This window comes from Pinus tabuliformis, chromosome 8 (genome assembly GCF_031772625.1).
Source record: "Pinus tabuliformis cultivar Carrire ecotype Pingquan chromosome 8, CPIR1, whole genome shotgun sequence".
NCBI classification, from domain to species: domain Eukaryota; kingdom Viridiplantae; phylum Streptophyta; class Pinopsida; order Pinales; family Pinaceae; genus Pinus; species Pinus tabuliformis.
Window position 1 is genome coordinate 362316296 of NC_142294.1, and position 23140 is coordinate 362339435.

General features: G+C 34.9%; 1 pseudogene; it reads left to right on the forward strand.

Annotated features, from left to right (window-relative positions):
* The first annotated feature begins 14998 nt into the window (after positions 1–14998).
* LOC149235624 (actin-3 pseudogene) lies at positions 14999–22815 on the forward strand (annotated as a pseudogene).
* The last annotated feature ends 325 nt before the right edge of the window (positions 22816–23140 follow it).

A 23140-nucleotide genomic window follows, 5' to 3' on the forward strand; every position in this document is an offset into this window, starting at 1 on the left:
TGACAGGAGCCATATTACTAGTGAGGGAGAAGAAGAAACAGAGGATGACAAGGGAGAAGAAACAAAATATGACAAGGAGTAAGAAACAGAGAATGGAGAAGAAGATGAAAAGGAGGATGAAGTACAAAAGGATGAAAAAAATTCTGAAACACAGATCAGGGAAGAAAAATAATCCCCAAGGGTGTCTCCAGAGACTACAGAGAAGGAGGTAGCAGCTATTCTAACTGCCCCAAGTACACCTGTCAAATGAAAGGGAAAGAGAGAATGGCAAACTCCACTTTACTTTAGGACAAGGAAGAGCACCAAGATTAGACAAGGGAGACCTCAAACCCCTACCAAAACTCTAATTTTCATAGAGGGCTCACTAAGGAAACAAGAGAAATCAGTCCCTCCAAGGAAGAAGGAAGGAGAAAGAACATTGAAACAAGATTCTCCCAAGTCTCCAATCACCTATGTTTGGAGACCTATCACCAAGTATGCCTCAACAAAAGGAAAATGTCTCCTATAAGAGACACAATCAGGCCTACATGAAGCAGAAACAATCCTACACGAATCCATGACAAACCTACAGGAAACACAGAAAAGAGATCAGGAAAGGCTGCAAGGGCAAAGAGAAGGAAAAGAGGAAGGAGTTACTCAAGAAAAAATAGAGGAAGAGGCCCATGAGCTGAAGGAGCATAGCCCATAGCCAAACCTTCGCTCCTACTACAGACTCATTGAAGGAGGTAGGGTGATACCACATAAATTTACCATTCCTCTATTCTTTGAACTTGAAAAAGAGAGAGCAAGGACACATAGGTGGATGCAGATTGCTAAATCAAAATGGATAGAATATGTAGGCCACATGGAAGAGAAGCTGCAAGAAATGGGCAGAGAATTAAGTAGCATAAGAGATAAGGAAACAATAATGAAATCTCAGTTAGAGGCTGAGAACACATGGCTAAGAAAGTAGCTACAGGAAAAGGATGGCAAATTGGCAACTATGACAAGTTTAACCATAGAGGCACTTCAATGCAGGATGCCAGCAAAGTCATATAACATAGTTACTAATCAAACAAGAACTATTACCTCAAAACGGGTACTCGAGTCGAAAAATCCCAAAAAAACATGAAAAAACAACACAAAATTAAAAAGTGTCGATTCTACATCGCCATTTTTTTTTTCGGTGTAAATTTTCAATATTGTTTAAAATAACAGTAAAAAACAATAAAAGCCATTTTGTTTGGTGCAAAAAACACCTTGAAATCAAAAAGTGTTAATGCCAGAATAACGTCTTTTTTTAGGGTACATTTTCAACATTTTCTAATAATGACGTTAAAAATAAGATATTGTGACTCTGAAAAACTTCAAACTTCCAATGATTTTCAAGCATGACATTAATGATAAAATAGCACATCTTTGAAAAGCCTTAAAATTGCAACGATTTTTAAGCATGACATTAAATTTAAAATATCACTTCTTTGAAAAACCTTAAAATTCCAACAATATTCAAGAATGGTGTTAAAAAAAATATTTATAACTGTTTTCAACCATAACATTAAAGATAAAATATAACGACTTAGAAAAACATTAAAATCTTGACAATTTTTCAACTATGGAATTAAAACCAAAGATTATGACTACAAAACAATCTTACGTTTTCAAAATATTTCAACCATGACATTATGGAAAAATTTTATGACTATAAAATCTTTAAAAATGAACACCTAAATGAAAGAGTTATTATAGCAAGAGTAATTATTTTAAATGCTAAATATATAGCGATTTTGAAATCTTAGCATAAAACAACTTGATACATTGCAAAATGAATTACAAAATCAATTATCAAATTGCACATAATGGGATCGGGTTGCTACACAGACATCTACAAGGGCTTTAAAATATATATATATATATATATATATATATATATATATATATATATATATATAAACAAATATTCAAATATTGGAAATAACAATAATAATAACAACAACTAATAAAACATAACTAATAAACATGACAAAAAAAATCAAATATAAAAAATATATAGAAATGACATAAAAAAAACTATAAAATGTAAAAGAAATTAACCATATCATGTAAAATTTAAAAAAAGAAAGAAAAAAAGAGTAAAATAGAAATAAAAACCAAATAAAAAAATAAAAAATAGAAATAAAGAATAAAATTAAATAAAAAAAGTTTACAAAAATAAAATAAAAGATTAAAAAAATTAAAAACATAGAAAAAAAAATAATTCCCCGGCCACCTCAAGGCCCGACTGGCCATTGGTGTCAAGGGAAGGATTCATAACAAAAAAAATAAATTAAATTTCATAAAATATATAAATAAATAAATAACCGTAAAAGTGTAAAAATAAAAAAATCAGAATTAAGTTGTAAAAATGAAAAATTTAAATAAAAAATAAATGAATAAAACAAAAAATAAACAAAAAAAAATATAAAAAAAAAAGAAACAAATATATATATATATATATATAGATATATTTAAGAAAATATAAATAAAAAAAAAACACAAAAACCACTTTTTAAGTTAAAAATAATAAATAAAAACATCATTTAAAAAAAATGTTAACTAATTACTAAAATATAAAATAAAATAAAATAACTAAATTAAAATTAAAAAAAAATAAAAACGGTTAAAAAAAATTAAATTAAAATTATATATATATATATATATATATATATAATTAAAAAAAACATTATATAATAAAATTTAAATTATAAAAAAAAAAAAAAAAAAATATTTAAGTTAAAAAAAAAAAATTATATTATAAAAATTAAAAAAAAATATTAAAAAAAAATCAAAACATATTAAAAAAAATTCAAAACATAAAAATAAATAAATAAATTAAAATTAAAAAAAAATAAAAATTAAAAGTTAAAAAAATTAGAAAAAAAAATTAAAGAAAGACCTAAGAAAAATAATAATAAAAAATTAAAAAAATAGTACAATTAAAAAAAACCATTAAAAAAGAAAGAAAAACAATACAATTAAAAAAATAAAAATAAAAAAACAATACAATTAAAAACAAAACATAAAAAAAATAAAAATAAAAAACAATTAAAAAAACAATACAATTAAAAAACATTAAAAAAGAAAGAAAGTAGAAACAATTAAAAAGAATATAGGCAAACTTCCGCCACCCTCGCTCTACCATACTGCCCTCCCCTCCGCACCCTCACCCCTCTGCCTCCTCCCCCACTCCCGTCCCCTCCCCCCAACCGCTCCTCTTCCCTCACCCCCCTCCCCTGCCCACCCTCGTCCCTCCCCATCCATGCCTCGACCCCCGCGACCCCCCCTTCCTTCCCAGAATTAGTCTTCGGCCTCTTGGCCACTGGCTGGGGGCCCGCGTGGGGAGGGGAGGGGGTAGAGAGGGCGAGGGGACAAGGGAGGGCCGAGGGTGGATAGGAGAGGGGGGTGACGGAGAGGGGTGGTGGGGTGCTGTAGAGAGGAGGGGGTGTAGGGGTCGGGAGTTGGAGGAAGGAGTAGGGGGAAGTGTCGCGCCGGGATTTGGGAGGGGGGGAGAGGTGAGGGAGGGCTAGGGGCGGTGGAGGTTTACCTGTTTTTTTTTTTTTTTTTTTAATTTTTTTTTTGATGTTTTCTTTAATTGTATTGTTTTTTTTTATTATTGTTTTTTTATGTTTTCTTTATTTATTTTTTTTTTATTTTTAAATAATTAATTAATTTTTTTGTTTTTTTAATTTGGTTTTTTTTTTTTAACATGTTCTCTTGTTTTTTGTTTTTGTTTTTTTTTTTTTTTAACAACTCTTTTTGAAATTTTAAATTTTAATGTTTATAATTTATAATTTGTATTTTTTTTGGTTATTTTTTAAATTTTATTTTATGTTATTTCTTTATTTTTATAATTTTAATTTCGAAAGATAATTTTTAAATTTTCATTTAATTTAATTTTTTATTTTTATTTAAATTATTTAATTTAAATATTTTTTAATTTTTAATTTTAATTAATTTTAATTTTTTAATTTTAATTTTTTTCTTAATTTTTATTTTATTTTTTAATTTTTTTGGTAATTATTTTAATTTTTTTTTCTAACGAGTTTTTTTTTTTTCGTTTTTTTATTAGCTTAAAAAATTATTTTTAGATTTTTTGTTGTGGTTCAATTTGTTTTTCTTCAAATTATATATATGTTTTTGAAAAAATTTCATTTCTCTATTTATTTTTTGATATTTTTCTATTTCTTTTTTCTTTATTTTTCTCGTTAATTTTTATTCAATTATTTTTTTTTTAATCTTTTTTTTATAGAGTTTTGTTTTTGTTTTTGTTTTTTATATATTTTTTATATTTGATATTTTTTTTGTACTGTTTTTTATTTTTATTTTTATGTTTTATTACTAACATGTTTAATGTTTTATTTTTATGTTTTATTACTAACATGTTTATGTTTTATCACTGACATGTTTATGTTTTATTTTTATGTTTTACTAGTAACATGTTTATGTTTTATTTTCATGTTTTATTACTAACATGTTTTATCTTTTATTTTTATGTTTTTTTTTGGTCATGTTTTTTATTTTTATTTTTATGTTTTATGTTTTTTTATTTTTGTTATGGTTTTTTAATATAATTTTATGTTTTATAACTAACGTGTTTTTATTATTTTTCTTTTTGTCATGTTTTATGTTTTATTTTATTTTTTTTCTACATTTTTATAGGTTTTTTGTTTTTTTTTTTTAAATATAGTTTTTTTGTATTTGATTTTTTTGTCATGTTTTATTTATTTATTTATTTTATTACTAAGATGAAAATCGCCAACAATTAGAAAAAAACATCGACACTTAATTCATTAGAAAATTTGAAGTGTAAAAACTAAGCCCTTTAAACAAAAAGGGTTGATGCTCATCAACACTTTTCAAAATCAAGATGAAAATCACTAACAAAAAAATATTGTTCACACTTGATTCTTAAAAAAAATTAAAGTGTCAAAAATAAGCCCTCTAAAAAAATGTGTTGATGTTGCATCAACACTTTTCAAAAACATGTTGATAATTGATACATAAAAAAATTTAAAGTGGCAAAAATATGCTCCAAAAAAAAAGTTGTATTCTGAATCACCATTTTTCAAAATCGAGTGATTTTTTTCTACCTCAAAAAAATGGGTACTAGGTTATTTTCTCGTTTGATCGGTAACTATGTTATATGCCTTATACCTCAAAGAACAATGGCTGTAGCTTCAGATTAAAACCCTAGCACAAAGAGGAACTATGTCTTTCCAATACTACAGGAAATTCATTGACCTCTATGATCAAAGCACCCTGGAGGATAGAACATAGATATTTAAGTTCTACCTACAAAATTTAGCTCTGACAAATTTAAATGTGTGGGACCCAAATCCAAAGCTAGGGGACTTACAAATAATGACCTTGGCATCTTCGATGAGTCATGAGGAGGCCAAAACTCTAGAAATGAAAAGGGTATTGGCAAGAGAAGAAGCATAACCCCTTTTCATCAGAGCAGAACAGTCTAACCCAATGGTTGTCATTAGCACTCACAACCTCATTGCAAATGATCCCAAGCTTGAACCAAGATACCTTACTGTATAAGAAAAAGCAGTCACTCATTTTGAAGACATGCTAAGATTGCTAGGAGATGACAGCCAACAAGCCTACCAAAGGAGATGGAACACCTTACCCTATAGCCTAAAGATCAAAGAATATCATTCTCCTGATAGAATGAGGGATGCACTAGAGAGAGTCCCAATGTATAAGCAAACATTACAAAGACTCAAGGTCAACTGGATTGGATTAAAACTCAGCCCACCATTGCTTTTAGGTATGTTAGAGGGGAGAAAGGAAGAAGAAGAAAGAAAGCAGTGGGAAGAAATAGAGAGGAATGCAGGGTTTTATCCACAAGAGGAGGAGACTACAATAGAAGCCTAGAATGTCAGGGAGGCCACCAAAGCAATGAAAGACATGGATATAGATTGAGTTTCTCAGAGGATGAGCAACATTTTTAGTAGGGGGGTGATGATGAGGATCATAAATGGGTAAATTATATGCACTTTAATGCACCTCCAGCTTACAAAAATCAACTTTTCTCATCATTTTTTACATGTTTTAATTATGTTTTGCTTAATAAGGAGAGTAAAGATGAGATTTCATGTCTAGTGGTCTAATGTGCATTGATTGCAAGTTTTGAAGCAAATTTTGGCTAATTAAAGTGGATGAACTCAAATGAAGACAAGCAAGAGGGATTCTAAGAGACAGGATCTCCTTCCTTAACTCCTCACTTAGTCGAAGATTCCTCAATCAAATCTCATCAGCTCAAAGTTGCAAGCAGCCGAGTCATGAAGTTCATTGGCAACCAAGCCAATGAAAGTTGAAGACTAGTTGATCTAGAGATTGGAGACAAGCCTCCATAAATTTAAGGAAGTTGTTGGTAACTTCAATTGTATAAATCAAGAGGCCTAGGGCCTCATTAGGATGGGGATTTTTTGTTCAAGATAGCTAAGCAGTTTTTGAGTTGAAGTATTGTAACCAAGCACTTTTATGTATTTCCGATTTCTTTAATGAAAAAATGAGCAGCGTTCCCTTGATCGAACACTGAGTTGACTTAAAGGGTTGAATCTCTTGGGTTAGGGCCCAACCCTAGCAACAAAGGTTTCTCTCATTGTATATATGCTTAGGTTATCTCATAGTTAGTTGTTAAATTGATTTTGGTATTGTTAATTTGCAAGTATTGGTAAACTTGATTAGTTTGCTTCCATTTGTGAATAATTATGATAGTAGCATTGTAGTGATAAGAATATATTCCGAAAAGGATGACAACAAGGATTTCACCTCATTTCTCCCTTTCAGGGATTATGGTTTGAGGAACACTTCTCATACAACCAAAAAGACAAAATTCTTGTTTTTTTTGTAATTTAGGGTTTTCTCGCTAATTAGGTCATTGTCTTGCAGTTTCGAATATAAGTTGCAATTGGTATTTTCTGATCTCTTAATTTTTTCACTGATCTCTTCTCACTTTCATATTGGTTCCAAGCATTTCCATGCATGAGCTTAGAAAAGTAAATGGTGATAACTCTGTTTTATTTTACTTGAATACACCTTTCCTGTTTTTGATGAGTTTATATATGAATGCCAAGAATGATGTTTGTTGATTGTAGGAGTTTCTAAATTGCAGGGAGACCTCATCTCATCATCCTCAACCAAGCCATATCCACCCATGATTTCCAAAAGTCACTAAGTTCTCAATTCAAATTCTTGCCTTATGATGAGAGCTAGCCATCTCTGCTGAGAAAATTCAACCATCTTAAAGCTTTGGCTTAAGTTCTAAGTAAAGTTCCTATCACTCCCATGACGTATTCCCTCCTTATTCACCTTTTCCAAGCACCACCCCACCTTCTAGACCACTCCCTAAGCTTTCGGCCTGTTCATGTAGTAAAACAGGGGATCCTATAGGTGAACTAGTACTTCCCGTAGACATCCTGTAGGAAAACCTATAGTGGCATGTTTTGAGCCCGAATTGTGAAAAATCATCACTAAAATCCTGGACTAGGTCCATACTTTCCCTCCATTTCATCTGAACCATTTTCCTCCTTTTCCTTTACACCTATCTCCCCTGCCAAAGAACCAAGCAAGATTAGCATTTACATTTTTCAAGCAAAAATATAACAAGAAAAAGAGTTCTTTTAGAATTGTTATTGCACACAAAATTTACCACTCTTTAGGTTAGATTTCATGCTTAGACTAGTTAAAACCTCACATGTGTTAAAATAGGGTTCTTCTGGAAGAAAATTAGGTTAGCAAGTAGATCAAGGATTTGATGATGTTTTGCAAGAATTTCTTTCAGTCTTTCCTTCATGCAATAGACAAGGAGTAGACCAATTAAATCTATTTGTGTATACAACACTGTCACCTCCAAGTTTATACGAACCCTGGGTTAATGAAGTAAAGTCAATAGCCACAGGAGTTGCAACATCCGTGTTGCAATACTGGTTCCCATCACTAATATTTCAAGTATCATCTCTATTCAAACTATTGGGCATTTTTTCAATTTCTAGGGCCTCCCTGAATTTTCAATGATGGAAACGACTATCTTGGTAATGACTTGGGCCTCCTTAATGCAAATGTGATGCTTAGTTTTTTCTGCATGTTCTGCCAAAGAAGAGGAGTGGATCCTGCCATGCTTGATGTTGGCGGGGTGCTCATGAATCCTTTGATTAATCGAGTGACCAGTCTTAGCTACGTAGGGAGTCCCACAAGAGAAATGGATAACGTAAACACCTTTCATATTTTTAGGGCCAGCAGGTCTTTTACAGATCTTAGGGAACTCCTGATGGTATTCAGAGGCCTAAAGGTTGAAGGAACCTTATTCTTCCTTAATATCTTCGCTATCTTATCAGTGGTCTCTTGGATAAAAGGGAGATGTACACCTAAAAACTGATCCTTGGGTTCTTTCTTAGCTTGAGGACCTTTTTTTGCTTTAAGGAAAGCCTTAGTACATTGGTGTCTTCTATACCCATTATTAAATAAAAGACTTAGGAGGTGTGACTTCTCATCATTAAGATGGTTGTCATCAGAAACTATTGAAGATCCAGTCACTAAAGTGTTGAGAACACCAAGATTTTTAATGAAGAAATGATGATATTTAGCATGAAAATATTTCTCTGTGTGAGTTTTCTTTCGAAATACTTGATGAGAAAAATAGCGATCATCATTCCTTGAAAGAAGGACGTTAAGGAAAGGGAGAATACCATTGGTTTCATATTCCATTGTGAACTTTATGGAACTAGATTGATTGTTAAGACGAAGGAATAAAAGCTCCAACTCTTCCTTACCATGGGACCAGATCACACACGTGTCATCCACAAACCTCTTCCACATCTTAAGCAGAAGCTGTGAAGAGGCTAAGGCCTTTGATTCAAAATCCTCCACGAATAGATTAGCCACCATAGGGGAGAGGGGGGAACCCATGGTGACACCACAAGTTCACTCATATAATTGTTCATCAAAATAGAAATAAGTAGAGGTGAGACAGATATCAACTAATCTAGTTGTATCAGGGTTCATAATACAATTAATGACTTCAATGCCCTCATTGATAGGGATATTAGCTTAGAGGGAGACCACATCAAAACTCACAAGCTTTTCAATGGATCAAGTTTAATACCCTTTAACTCATTAACAAATGATGCAAAGTCCTTGATAAAGGATTTTGTACAGCCAACAAGGGGCTTAAGCTTTAGGGATAAATATTTAGCAAGAAGATAGGTCAACCCTCTTATCGTGTTGAGAATGGGTATTAGAGGAGCCCCTTCCTTATGAATCTTTGGAAGGCCATAGATTATGGGGGTAATAGTGCTACTTTTGGCAAGTTTTTGACTAAAAGAGTTGACCGAGCTACTAGATTTTATCGCAAGAGCCACACTTTTGGAAATATTCTTCAAAGGATCCTTGTTAAGTTTCCTGTAGCTCCCGCTATTACAATGGTTGTACAACATATTCCTTTGGTAATCCTCTTTATCAAGAATAACCACAGCACCACCCTTGTCGGCTTTGAGAACAACAACATCCTTGCTAATAGGGTCTTGACTCCTTTTATTATTTTTTGACCTCACTCCATGTTTGAGGTTTGACTTTGAAACTTTGATTCTTTTGATTCTATTTATTCAACTATATTTCGAACCATAACCTATTACTATATTTTATTTAATATAATTTGATCATAATAATTAATGCTATAAATTAAAAAATATTATTCATAAACTAGTCGTTTATTATAGAAGTTAACTGAACTAAGGGTCTCTACATTGCTCTCTATTTAAGATGGTGCCATGATCTACCTCTTCATCTTGTCTTGGTGATGAACCACAATGGATGGTTCGAAACGCATTGGCAAAAATTTTCCTATGTGATTTCTACTAAAAGATTTTTCTTAATTCAATATGGATCACAAAAGCATGAATTTAGAAATTATAAATTGTAAAAATGTAATTAATCCAAAACACATTTAAACAAAAATTATATTTATATTTATATAATTAATTATATAGATAAGTAAAGTAATTGGAGCGATCAGAGAGATGGCTAGGGTTTCCGGATGCCTGAACGTCGCCGCCACGCTGCAGGAAAAGGATGGAGGTGTGCTAGCAGATAGCCCCCTCAGGAAAGCGGATAGAGGGATGCCAAAATCGAATACACGGAGCAGGATTTGGCATTACGGAGGGCCGAATAGCAAAACTCTCGTGGCCAATCGGTCCCTTGTGGCAGGTCGGCCTTCATACAGGTCACGGACGCAGACTCAGGGTTTATCTCATAGTGTGCCGTCAGAACCCTTAAATCTTGGACATGGCGTGGATAATACAGCCTGTTACCCACCAGATCTGCAATCCCACTCTGATTCAGTTACGATTAAAGATAAGGGAGGTATGTACAGGTCGGGAACGGCCATACAAATAAAGGCTGAACAGAATGATGCGCTATCACCTCCCAAACGGCCAGATCCAACAAAGCAAGGGTTCAACAAGATCGATCCACTTCGCATGGACGCTGATCTGGTACAGCGAGGGCTCCACAAGACCAATCTACCCAGCACGGAAGCAGATCTGATTCAGATTTTTATCAAAGTGATTGAGGGCAAACACTTTTGCATGCGGCTCAGTAAGGCAATGAGCATCCATGCGTTAAAAAAGGAAATCCAGGATCGCCTTGGAACCCCTGCACGCTTTCAAAATCTCATTTACTCAGGGTACAGTATGCAGGACAACAAAACCCTCCAGCACTATGGCATAGCCAAAGATTCAACCATTATCCTAACTCTCCGACTGCGTGGAGGAAGCACTGGAACCAGCTCTAAAAATACAGGTTCCTTTCGGGATGCAGTAAAAGGGAAGGAAAAAATGAAAAATAAAGCAGATCTGCCAACAGAGTTACCAGGACCCTACATTGTTGAACAAAAGTCAGAATCACCATCTCTACAAATATCTATGCCAGAGGTAACTAGTTTACACACCGATTTATCTAAGAATGCAGTTATTTGTAGATTTAACGGTTTCTGGCCAAAATCAGATGCCCTGCACCAATGGATCTTTTCAACATGGACATCTAACTGTGAAATTTACCTATGCCCCAAAGGGTTTTTCATAGTTAGATTTAACACAGAACAAGACAGAGACAACATTATCAATCAGGGGCCTTGGTTTTGGGGCAGTGCTGGCCTCTTTACCACCCCCTGGTTTTCTGATTTCGACGCCAATACAATGATAGTCTCAACAATGCCTGTTTGGGTAAGGCTACATGGGCTCCCACTACATTTTTGGCATCACAAAGTATTAATGGCCATTGGGAATTCCCTTGGGAAATTCCTAAAAATGGATGAAGACAGAGCTATCAGGGGAATATTTACATTTGCCAGAATATGTGTAGAAGTGGACTTGAGTCAGGGACTACCTGACCACATCACACTGAACTTCAATAATACCCAATGGATACAGCAGCTTGACTATGAGAACACAGCGTTTCGGTGCAGAAGCTGCATGCAAACAGGGCACCTTCAATATGACTGCCCATTTGCTCGAAAGGACCTCAGGAGAACCAAGAAACAACAAAAAAAGCCCAAAGGCTGGCAGCACATCGACCCAGTGGAAGAAGAAGACATCAATGTGGAACATACAGAGAACCAGACAGAACCAGACCCCCAAATACCTCAGGAAGTTAATACCCCAGCTACACATTTGGGGCCGCACATTCCAGATCTGCATCAAGAGTTACAAATGGAAGTAAGTGGCATCAAACGAACCCATGGCTCAGAAGGCTCGGAATCTGACAAAGAACTTCAATTGATCACAATGGAAAACCAGCTAGCTAATATTACACCCACACCTGACTCTGGAGGATGGCGGCGGGTGGAGAAGAAGAAAGGAAGGAAAGTTTAGGCTTGCTGGAACTCTTTTTTTCTGTTATTCTATTTTTTGTTGCTTCCTGTCATTACAGGAACAGTCATCTGCTATTTTGTGTTATTTCTCTGTTTGCTGCCTCACATTACAGGGACAGCCATCTGCATATGCCTATGGCATCTACAAAATGTAATTTTATCAATATGAATAAAATTACGACTTTTTTCTTACGGGAAAAAAAAAATTTAATAAAAAAATATAATTAATTATAATTATAATTATAATTATATAAATATAAATATAATTAATAATTATAATTATAATAACTGTAATTAATTAATTATTAAAATTAAATAAATAATTATAATAAATAAAACTAATAATAATTACTATAACAATAAATATAAAATAAAATTATTTTTAATTGAATTTAGGATTTTGTGATCCATACTATGAAAAGTAAGAACACTTTTGGTAAAAAATCACATCATCAAAGTTTTGTCGATGTGTTTTAAAATTTAATTATATTTTTCTTAATATGAATTATATGTTTAATACTAATTGTTATTATTGATAGTAATTTATTATAAATATAATGAAACAAATAAATTATAATTTTTTATATATTCATAATTTTAATAAAGATAAATATTTATACAGATTACAGTTTAATATTAATATTAAAATCAATAAAAATTAATATTGATAAAAAATAATAAAAGTGGATAAAAGTTAATATTGATAATAAAATTTAATGTTTACCATTAAATGTTAATATGAAAGTTTAAAATTAGTATTAATAAACCCAAGTGATTTTTAATATTATAAATCCGATGACTTAATATTATAAATTGAAAATATTATTAATATTGATAAACACATTAATATCCATAAACATATTAAACACATTAATAAATAAAGGTTAATATTTTTTTTGTCATTCAAAATGGCTTTCATTAGATTGTCAAAATATCATAGTGTACAAAAATTCTCTCAACAACCCTCACTCCCTCATTCCAACCAGAATTTTTGAGATTGGGGGTTGGAGGATACCAGGATAGACAATTTTCATACATTATTTCTAAAGGGCCCTATGGCCTTAGCATACTATGAGTAACACAAAAGGAGACATGAGCTGATAGCAGCATATCAAGGAGGGGGATGAGGGAGCATTACAAGGGGAGTTGGAAAGTAACCAACACGATCATGAATGTGGAAGTCAATATGTTCCACCCATGCCTCCAAGTTGTGGAGGTGGTCATTAGTGCATCATTGACTGCACTAAAGGTTGTCCAATTGCTCCAGAATGGCATTCTGACTGTATTGAATATTAGTAATATAGGCTAAAATTTCATTGTGGTATTCATACATGTGATCTCTTAGAATGTCAATGTCAATTTGTATGTGCCTCAACTACTCGATGATAGATTCCATAGAGGTGGGAGCCACTAGGCATCTTGGCGAACTAGCTGGAGAAATAGCCTCTACGTCCTCTGTTTCCTGGTTGGATGAGGTGGTCGAGGATGAGTGGTTTCCCTGCTCAAGACGCCAAGCCTAGGCTTTCTGCCCCCACCCACGACGAGGAAGACCCCATTGTTATGGCATCTTGCTGGTCACGGTAGTTGACAGCTCGCAACAAGAGGAGACACAAAGATATATTAAGAATACCTGCACAGGAGACAAAAAGAAACAAACCCACCTTCCCATTTATCTGAGTAGGGATGAAACACCAGACTGACACCCCTAACAAAAAGGCAAGATGGGCACACATTTACCCAGATCGGGTAATAGAGCAGAGAAATTCCCAAAATCCACCCCGATTCTTTACAGAAACAGAACCCACAATCTTGAGTGTTGACCGAGAGATTGAATTTACAGTCAGGCCAAAATATAGACCCAATCCTAGAGCACAAACTACCAGAAGACAAACATATACCCACGCACTTGAGAAGACTAGCAAGGGTCCTCACGAGCGGGAATGGAACTAGAAACTGTCAAAGGAGTGAAAAGGACTTGGAGCCGATGAAAGCGAGGGAGTAGTACCAAACCACAACTGACCGAGTAATTGGGTCCCAAGGGAAGACTAGGAGACATATTCCAATCCACACCAAGCAACAACAAACGTCATTTGCCCTCCTCACCCAAGGTCGAAATCCTAGTGAGGCGCCATAGAAGCAGACCTAGACACTTCCAATTTCCTTACTACCCAAATTCATTGCGCAAATTGCCAAACTGAAGCAAATCACTTGTCATGATTCACATTTATCTATAGAGCTCATAAGGGAGATCATCTCAGTAGAGGAGAAAATGCCGGAGTGTTCCATCGAGAAGAAGTGAATACTCGCTTGAAGGAGGAGCTGGCCTGGATGGCCTTTCACATGCCACTTGTACGTCCGCATATGCACCTCTATCAAGGGAAATAAAGGTTAATATTAAAGTTAAATTTTAATATTAAAGTTAAAGTTTAATATTAATATTAAAATCAATAAAAATTAATATTGATAAAAATGAATAAAAGTTGATATTAATGATAAAATTAAAATTTTAATATTAAAGGTTAACATTAAACACTAAGATAAATATTGATATTATTAACCAAATGGCTTATTAATATTATAAACCCTTTACGATTAATATTATAAATGTAAGAGATTATTAATATTATAAACCCAAGGGATTAATAAACCCACATAATTTCTATTATGAACCTAAGAGATTTATATTAAACCCTAGGATAAATATTATAAACCCCATCAATAATATTATACCTTAGGAATATGAACCCTTAGATTAATATACCCAAGGGATTGATATTATAAATCCAAGACGCTAATAAACCTAAGGGATTAATACTAAAAACCCAAAGGAATAATTACGCCGTAAGGCGTTCCTCTGGGAAGAACTCCCCTCCAGTGCCACTCTGTACCTAATGGCGCCATTGATTTCGTTGTTAGACGATGGAATTAATATTCACCGTTTGATTCGAAGTGTTCGATTCATTATCCCTCGCCGTGCATCGCATCTGGCATCTGGCCGCGCATCGCATCTGGCATCTGGCAAGCATGCACTGCACTTTGAATCCTCCTGCGCTCTCTGTTCATTAAGCAAAACCCTCCTGCACTCTCTGTTCATTAAGCAAAATGAGAAACTTCCAGGATGTGGATATCATGCCCGGGGGATCCATGAGCATCGTGCGAGAAAGCCCTACTGCTGCCATTGTCAAATTCAAGGCCGGAAGTATCGAGCCGGCCCATCACCATACCTTTGGGCATGATCTTCTTGTTGTCAAATTCAAGGCCGGAAGTATCGAGCCGGCCCATCACCATACCTTTGGACATGATCTTCTTGTTGTGTCTGGGTGATCCCGTTTGATAAAGTCGGTTTTCACACGGGGTAAGTGGTATCTCAGAATAAACAGGAAGCAAGCAAGCGGCATAGCATTGGAAATATGGTAGAAGAAGATATGGCCAGGTCCAAACCCCCGCATATCCTCAAAACCTAGATTTGTCCACCGTTCTTATAAGTTTAGTAGGTTTATTCTAGCGTAAGGAGCCTCAAGGTACTCGAGATATTGACTACCCGCTATTCCCCGGTTCGATTTCCCAAACGAAATATAGACCCTCCGCCGCTAAATTTCCGAGGGTTTCAGTGACAAATTATCATGCAGGCACCCTGTCAAAGGTACAACTTTTTTACAGCTCGTTTGAGATCCAGTTTTGGGGTTCTGTTCTTTTGTTGTTGGGCTGAAATTGGGTTTACTCAGTGTTAGGTTATTCAGTTGTGTGGGCATATTCTCAGTTTTGTTAATTGAGTGATGCGAATTGAATATAAAACAATCTGGGTTGGGTCTAGAGTTCCGAAAAATCAGAGCAGGCGTTTTTATTACTATTCAATTCAAGAAGAAATGACTAGATATTGAAAACCCTTGTTTTTAATTTATGGGCTCTGATTGATGTTTGGAGTGTCATGTTCTCTGATTTTGTCCCTTGTAGATCATGCAGAAATGCTTTTGCTATTTTTTCGTTTGACGGGCATTTTAAATAATTAGGCTTCCTCTTATGCTGAGGGAGTATCAGCCACCCACAAGTTCAGTCATCATGTCGTTTTATCAGAAATCAAAATTTGGTACAAATTGACGAAATATGTAGCCTGGATCATGGTCTGCAGAGGAACCAGAATGACCGCATCCCACTGGCTGTGTTGTATGCTGAGCATCACTATACTCTACAGCGTGATGATCTGAAATTTGTAAGTGGTTGGGTCCGAAGACGTGGTGAGAATGTGTGTGCCTAAAATAAACATAGTATTATGTTTAAGCCCTCAGGGCAAAATCATAATCAAATGAAAAGAAAATAGCACTCATTCCTAGGAGGTCAGCCCTCTTAGTATTGCTCTAGGATGACTGTGCGTAGCCATGGAATTTCATCGTGATTTCTTTAAACAGTGAAACTTCTTTAGAACCACTATGTCTATTTAGAGCTAGGTAACTAGTTCTTACCATATAAAGGCCACAGGAAGTCTGTTTTTTCCAATGAGTTGAATTGCCTCAATTGAAAATTCCTCCAAGAAGACGCGGAGGAGGTAATATGATCACAGCATGGTCCTCTACGACGGAATGGAAACTGAGTGGGGCCTATTCCTCTCTACAGATTGGGTCTCCAAATACAGGTTTACTTCTGGGTAATTATTGTGAAAGGGCAATGTCTAGTGGTTCTACAACTGTTGTCATGGATATCAATGTAATATCTGTAGTAGCAACGGCCATGGAATCATCGTTCATTGTAGGGAGTAAAAAAATAATATATGCAGTTTTCATTGTACTCAAGAGAGTTTTCAAGGTGACCACCTCTTTGAGGAGCAAATTGAAACATCTCCAATCGAAGTATTTGTAAAACATGGATGGAAACTCCCTCAAATCCTTGGAAGGGAAATCATATTGCGTCCTGATATAATAGATTGAGCACTTAAAAAAGATAAAATTCTCTTCAGTCTCTGCCTTCCATAAGGGTCAAAAGCTTACATACCCATTCCTCACAAGAAATGTGATGGACAGTCTTTGCTTTCTGCTTTTGAGAACATGCCCTGATGTTGAGGATCATCGAGATGAACTATATGGCTAGCATGAATTCGAAGGATCTTCTCGAAGTGTGAAGTCAACATAAGACCAAGAAGCCTAAAATGGGCAACCTAAAAATTAGAATGGAGATTTTTAGATATCATTCCTGATAATGACATCTTCGGGGGGTGAAGAGAATGGGGAGGTTGAAGATGAGAGAATATGCAACCACATTTAGTTCCCCTACCTCTTTTGAACGGATGTGAGATATTCCAATCGCGATTAATTAGAGTAGTTGCGATTAAGAGTACAAAGGGATTATCGTCACTGTTATAGATAACATTCAATCCAAAAATACGAAAAGAGGGAGAAGATAGTAGACAATGTTTCTAAATATTATGTTCATTGGTCAATGGGAATTTCTAATTGCAAATGTCTATTGTTAAAGGGGAGGGGTGAAGGAAGGCATGGTTATGTCAGCTCACTATTGAGGTCAGTTGGTGAACTTGTTCACGTCAATCAGGTAGAGATCAAACTTCTCGTTTTTGAGGATAGTGTTCCTCCATCATCTGGTCGACCAAATGAGGGAATTGCTTTTGAGACTTGAGTTGGTCTTCGAGAAACCACTTGCTAGTTCAATGGAGTTGTCCTTGTCTTCAAATATAGTGTATTTATTGCATTTTGTTCTTGGTTCATTCTCCTTGACTTGTAGAATGGTGTCTTTCTCAAAAGGTTGATACATCTAACATTGATGGTTCAAAACAATTAGTTTATCCACACTGAACAAAATGGAAGAATGACTATGTATTGTGATAGATCCAATTTGAAGGCACTTTTACCACTTTGCTTCAGAATTTGAAATAGTCCATATTAGTTTGTTTTCAATTTAAAATTCTATCCCTTCATCCATTCTTTTCCTTTGGCTTAATATTGTGGTTGACTCGTTGCTTATCAAGAGATTCCTTATACTTCTGAGTCTTCTGCAATGCCCACTTCCACCCATCGATGCATTTTGTTGATATGCTTGATGAACTTTTCAGCTTGTCATTGAGTAACTTTCTTTTGTTGTTTCTACCATCTAGCCAAAGTACTTTCTACTCTGGAATCTCATGCATGCCTCAAAGCTGAAAGGACAATTTATTAGTGGAGCGATGGATCAGTCTATTCTATGCTAAAAATATAAGAATTGATCATCTTCTATCGTCAAATGTTGATGGCCGTACATTCTTAGCAATCACACTACAGTCGTATAAGGTCCTATTGGCCACTTATATTTTTTCATGTGTTGGAATTTAGAAGATGAAGGCTGTGCCCCTTTTCAAATTGGTGTTTATTAATGGCCGTAATGCATTTCCAAAGATGTCATAGAATTTTGTTGTTTCTGTCATATTCAGTGGGTGTTAGTAGTTTGAAATTCACTCAAACATGCTTGAAAAATAGGTGTGCAGTTTGCTGCCTTAGTATGGTCTTCGTACATTGCCAAAGTGTAGTTGTTTTTCTTCCAGGCATTTGGCCCCATGATATAGTGTTATTGACATGGGATTAGATACATGTCTACTAATATAATAGCTCTTTTGTAATTGCCTCCTTTTAAACTTGATTAGAAATTTTTAACATTCCCATGAAATGACTCACTATGTTTGAGAGTGTTTCCAACCTCATCAGACTTCATATGGAGAAAATAGAATTTCATAACCCATTCAAAATTTAGCAGACTTAACAGTTTTCGGGATTTTAGGATCAACGGGATTGTGGCATTTCATTAGATTATATCATGTATGAGGATAGGTGATTGGCATTTAATCAAGAGCACCAAGCTGTATATGTATCCCAGTGTTTGGTGTTGATTGTTGAACCCCTTTGCCATGGCCTTAGCAAAAGTGTACCCTTCACTCAAGTCAAAATCATTGATCACGCACATTAAGCTTTCTCTACCATATTATAAGGCTTGGATTAAGACGTTTGATCAAAATTGGGCAGTGTTGACTAATATCCCTAGAGAAATGAACTAGGGGAAAAAACTAGACAAGAGGAGAGGAATCTAGATTCTAGATGGTTGATTCTTAAATAATAATGGACAATGGATGCCATATTTATCTTGATTTATGTACAAATATGCATGTTTTCATATCTTCTACAACTAATTTGGCATTTTGGATGTTTTTTTAATATAAATGCAAATATATAATATATATACACACACACAAGACGCTTCGCTTCTGACGATTTTTGGAAAATAACAATTCCGATGCTTTGCTTCCAAAGAACAGACCCGCTTCATCCCTACTCTGAGCAACATTGCTCAAGGGAAAACCATTAACCTGATGCACTTCATTTGGCTAAGCTACTGCTATGACATGGGCATATTTTGATCAAAATCACCCAGACTTTCACCTTGCCCAGTTTGCTTCCTGCCATTGGAGAAGTTGAGGCCTGGTGCATGGTTTGACATACATCCATTGTTCAACATCAAAATCGGATAATGCAATTTAATATAATACATTTAAAAAATACATGATATATTGTAGACTAGGATGAGTACGTTAGGATTAGAAAGCAAATGTATCAGGTACCCATCATAACCAGATCCTCCTTTAGTTGAAATTGCACTTTACCCTAGTTGCCCTGTCCCCTATAGAGTGAAAGAGCAGCCTCCTTGTCCATAATTTGAGGCACATTTGGTAATTTGATTTTGGTACTGCTGCTGTTGTTTCTTTCTGTGATTTCCCTATTCTGAAACTATCAATCACACTTACTTCCACAGGGTTGCTTGAACATTATTAGTAGTATCCGGACTCGTGCCATCATCTCAAGTCATTTTTATGTCATGCATAATTGCTTTTCAGGTGATGAGCCTTAGCAAATTTAGAGATTCCTGATTATGATCATGTCTGGTGGGTAAATAATTGCAAATAATGACTATTTTGTGTCTTATGCGCTAATACCCTCATTCTGCCAACCAAAGTTTTCACGGTGTGCACTCTCAAAAGTTCTGCTTGTTTTTGCATAAGTTAGCAGATTGATTCCTCTACTTGAGAGAGTAATTGTTAAGATTGAGCCTATATTTCAGAAGTTAAAAATCAAATTAAGTTACAGTTTTTGTTCCCAATTTTGATGGGAGGCTTTTCACACGGCATATATTTATATCACTTATTTTCTTATGTCAACTCGTGATGGATAGTAGGTTGAATCTATGGATTGTCAAGTCTATGGCTAGCTCTGGCTAGTGGAGCTTAAGATGCATGCTGTTTTACTGTAGACTATTTAAAGCTTTGTAGTTATTTGATTTTTAAGGTGTACCTCTTTGCATCCAATGTACAATGCTGCAGGTTTTCAATTTTGTTTAATTTGTTTGCTTTGCTTTGATGCAAGTAAATTGTAATTTATAATTAGATCACTCACGACTTCAAAAATTTTCCAAAAATCACCAGTTCAAATTGAACATCCTTAAATTTGTTAGATCCATAGTACTTGGAGCACTGACTTATCATATGTATGCAGCTTATGGAGGATTTTCTTTGTTAACCTAGGTTTTAATTTAGGATGTCTTGAAGCATGCAACATAAGTGGTTCTGAGCACTTCTATAATCTTCATTTACAGTCAAAATGGCAAACAGAAGTTGGCAAGTGTTGCAAGAGTCAAATTCTTTTTATTATTTCTTTTGTGAGATTCTGGCATTGTATTGTTTTTATTTTTATCTAATAGCCATTTTATTCTAATTCATTGGTGCTCATTTTTCATGGGCCTTAGATGTTACCAAGAATATAGATGTCCTATTTCTGTCAATGAAGTCTTCATGCCTTCACAAAACTTTCTGCATTTACGGAACTTCCTGGAAATCCATATCCCAAAGCTCCCAGAATTGCCCTAATGGAGCATACATGGGAAACATCCAAAAGGAATCCCTTGACCAAACAAATATAAAAGGATAAGTCAAAGTTTTCCAGGCTTGAGTAAGAGACAAGCCGAGAGTTCTCTAATTGCCAGACCGAGTACCACTCTGAGATTGATACAAGTGATTTTAAGCTTGATACTTATTTTGGTTTTTCAAATCAAAGAGTATGTTTAAATATTTGAATTCCAAATTCTATTTTCAGGTATTGTTCTAGATTCAGGATATGGTGTCACTCATGTTGTTCGCATCTATGAAGGCTATGCCCTCCCACATGCAATCTATAGAGTGGACCTTGCAGGTAGAGACTTAACTAATGCACTATGCAATATCCTGACTCAGAGAGGTTACTCCTTCACTACAACAACAGAACGAGAAATAGTTCGAGACATAAAGGAAAAATTGGGATATGTTGCAATGGATTATGAAAAGGAGCTAGAACTCGAAAAGACCTCTACTGCATTGGAAAAGACTTATGAGCTTCCAGATGGCCAAGTGATTACAATTGGCTCTGAAAGATTTAGGTGTCTAGAGATTTTATTCCAGCCTGCTCTCATTGGGATGGAATCTCCGGGGGTACATGAAACTACTTACAGATCTATCATGAAATGTGATGTGGATATCCGAAAGGACTTGTATGGTAACATAGTTTTGAGCAGGGGATCCACTATGTTTCCAGGCATGGCTGATCAGATGAACAAAGAGATCACAACACTTGCTCCAAGTAGCATGAGGATCAAGGTGGTTGCTCCTCCAGAGAGAAAATACAGTGTCTGGATTGGAGGCTCCATCCTGGCTTCTCTCAGCACATTCCAACAGGTAGTCCTGCCCACCACATTCTTGAAATCAGAAATATCAACTCAACCATATTTCAACACTTGAACTATAACCTATAGCTTAAATATTTGGAATAATGGATCATGAGACTCCAGAAAATAGGCTTTATTTAATTGCCAATTATTTTCATTAGTATCCTTCATGCTTATAAAAAGTATGTTATTGTTTTGAGATCTGAAAACACCTCCCAGGTATTGTTTCTGATAGGGGAAGAAATTTACAACCACACATTTTTAAGTTCCTTAAGAAACATACTTGAGGAGCTGCATCACAAAGCACAGACTTCCTTAGACTCTTGTGTCAGGTCTGACCTATAGTTTTTCCACCAATTATCACCAAGGACTTGCACTGTGCCTCGTCTCCTTGAAACTCCCTTTGCAAAAAGAAAGCTCCCGAAAGGTCTTATCTAAGCAGAGCTCTGGTCTTAGAAGGACTATACCAGGTTGGTGTTAAAGGGTCTTTCCTGAGCTTTCCAAAAATAAACTTCCCTTTGCCAAAAGAAAGGTCCTATGTAAGTAGAACTTCAGGTCCTGAAAGGTTTTATATAAGTAGAGCTTCAATCATAGAAGCTCAGCCCTTAGTAGAGCTCTGGTCCTAAAAGGCCAGCCTGCTAAGTCATGTCCCAAAAAGACCTTACCAGGTCTTACTTGAGCATGGCAAAGAGTTAGTCCTAAATGGTCTGAGCTAGAATGTTCGATTGAGAACAAGTTGATGTATCCAACTCTGGTATAACTTGATTGACATAAAAAATGTAAGAGGGTAGTCCAGACTCCAAACTGATAATAGAACCTATGTGAATGGCTTGATGCTAGTCATGAACCAATGCCTTTGGCTACAAGTATTCTTTGATTTTATTAATTTAGACAGTGGAACTAGTCTAATAGAAAAAATGAAACCCTAACCTTAGCAATTTCATTCTAATACCAGTTGGACCCAACTCTACTCGAAGATATCTCTGGCTAAGGAACTATAACTTTTGTTGTTTATATTAACCGATACTAAGGTTCTAACATCAAATAACATCATTCTGATTATTTCATATTTGGTTCATTGATTCATCAAATACAAGCATGTTTGTGACTAATTTCATTGTTGGTTTGTACATATGTGGGTAACACGAGCAGAATATGACGAATGTGGCCCATCAATTGTTCACAGGAAATGCTTTTAGTCCAACTTGTAGTTTCCAGTAGAGAGTTCATTGTTTCCTGAAACTTGTCAAGTAGTAGTTATTTTGTGAGAAAATGGTTTTCTGGCTCCAGGTTTGTAAAAGTATGGTTGAGGATATTGATTTCGGATTAACTACATATATCTCAGAGACAACTAGATTTCTACAATATGTATGTTTTGGGTTGATCAATATGGTTTGGAAATTATGTAGGAAGGAAAATGGGTTGTCTATTTGTTATTTCTTTTGAGATGCTTATAACTATTACTTATATTGAACGAATAATATAATGTTCTTTTTGTCTCCTAAAATGTGCTTGGCTGTATGA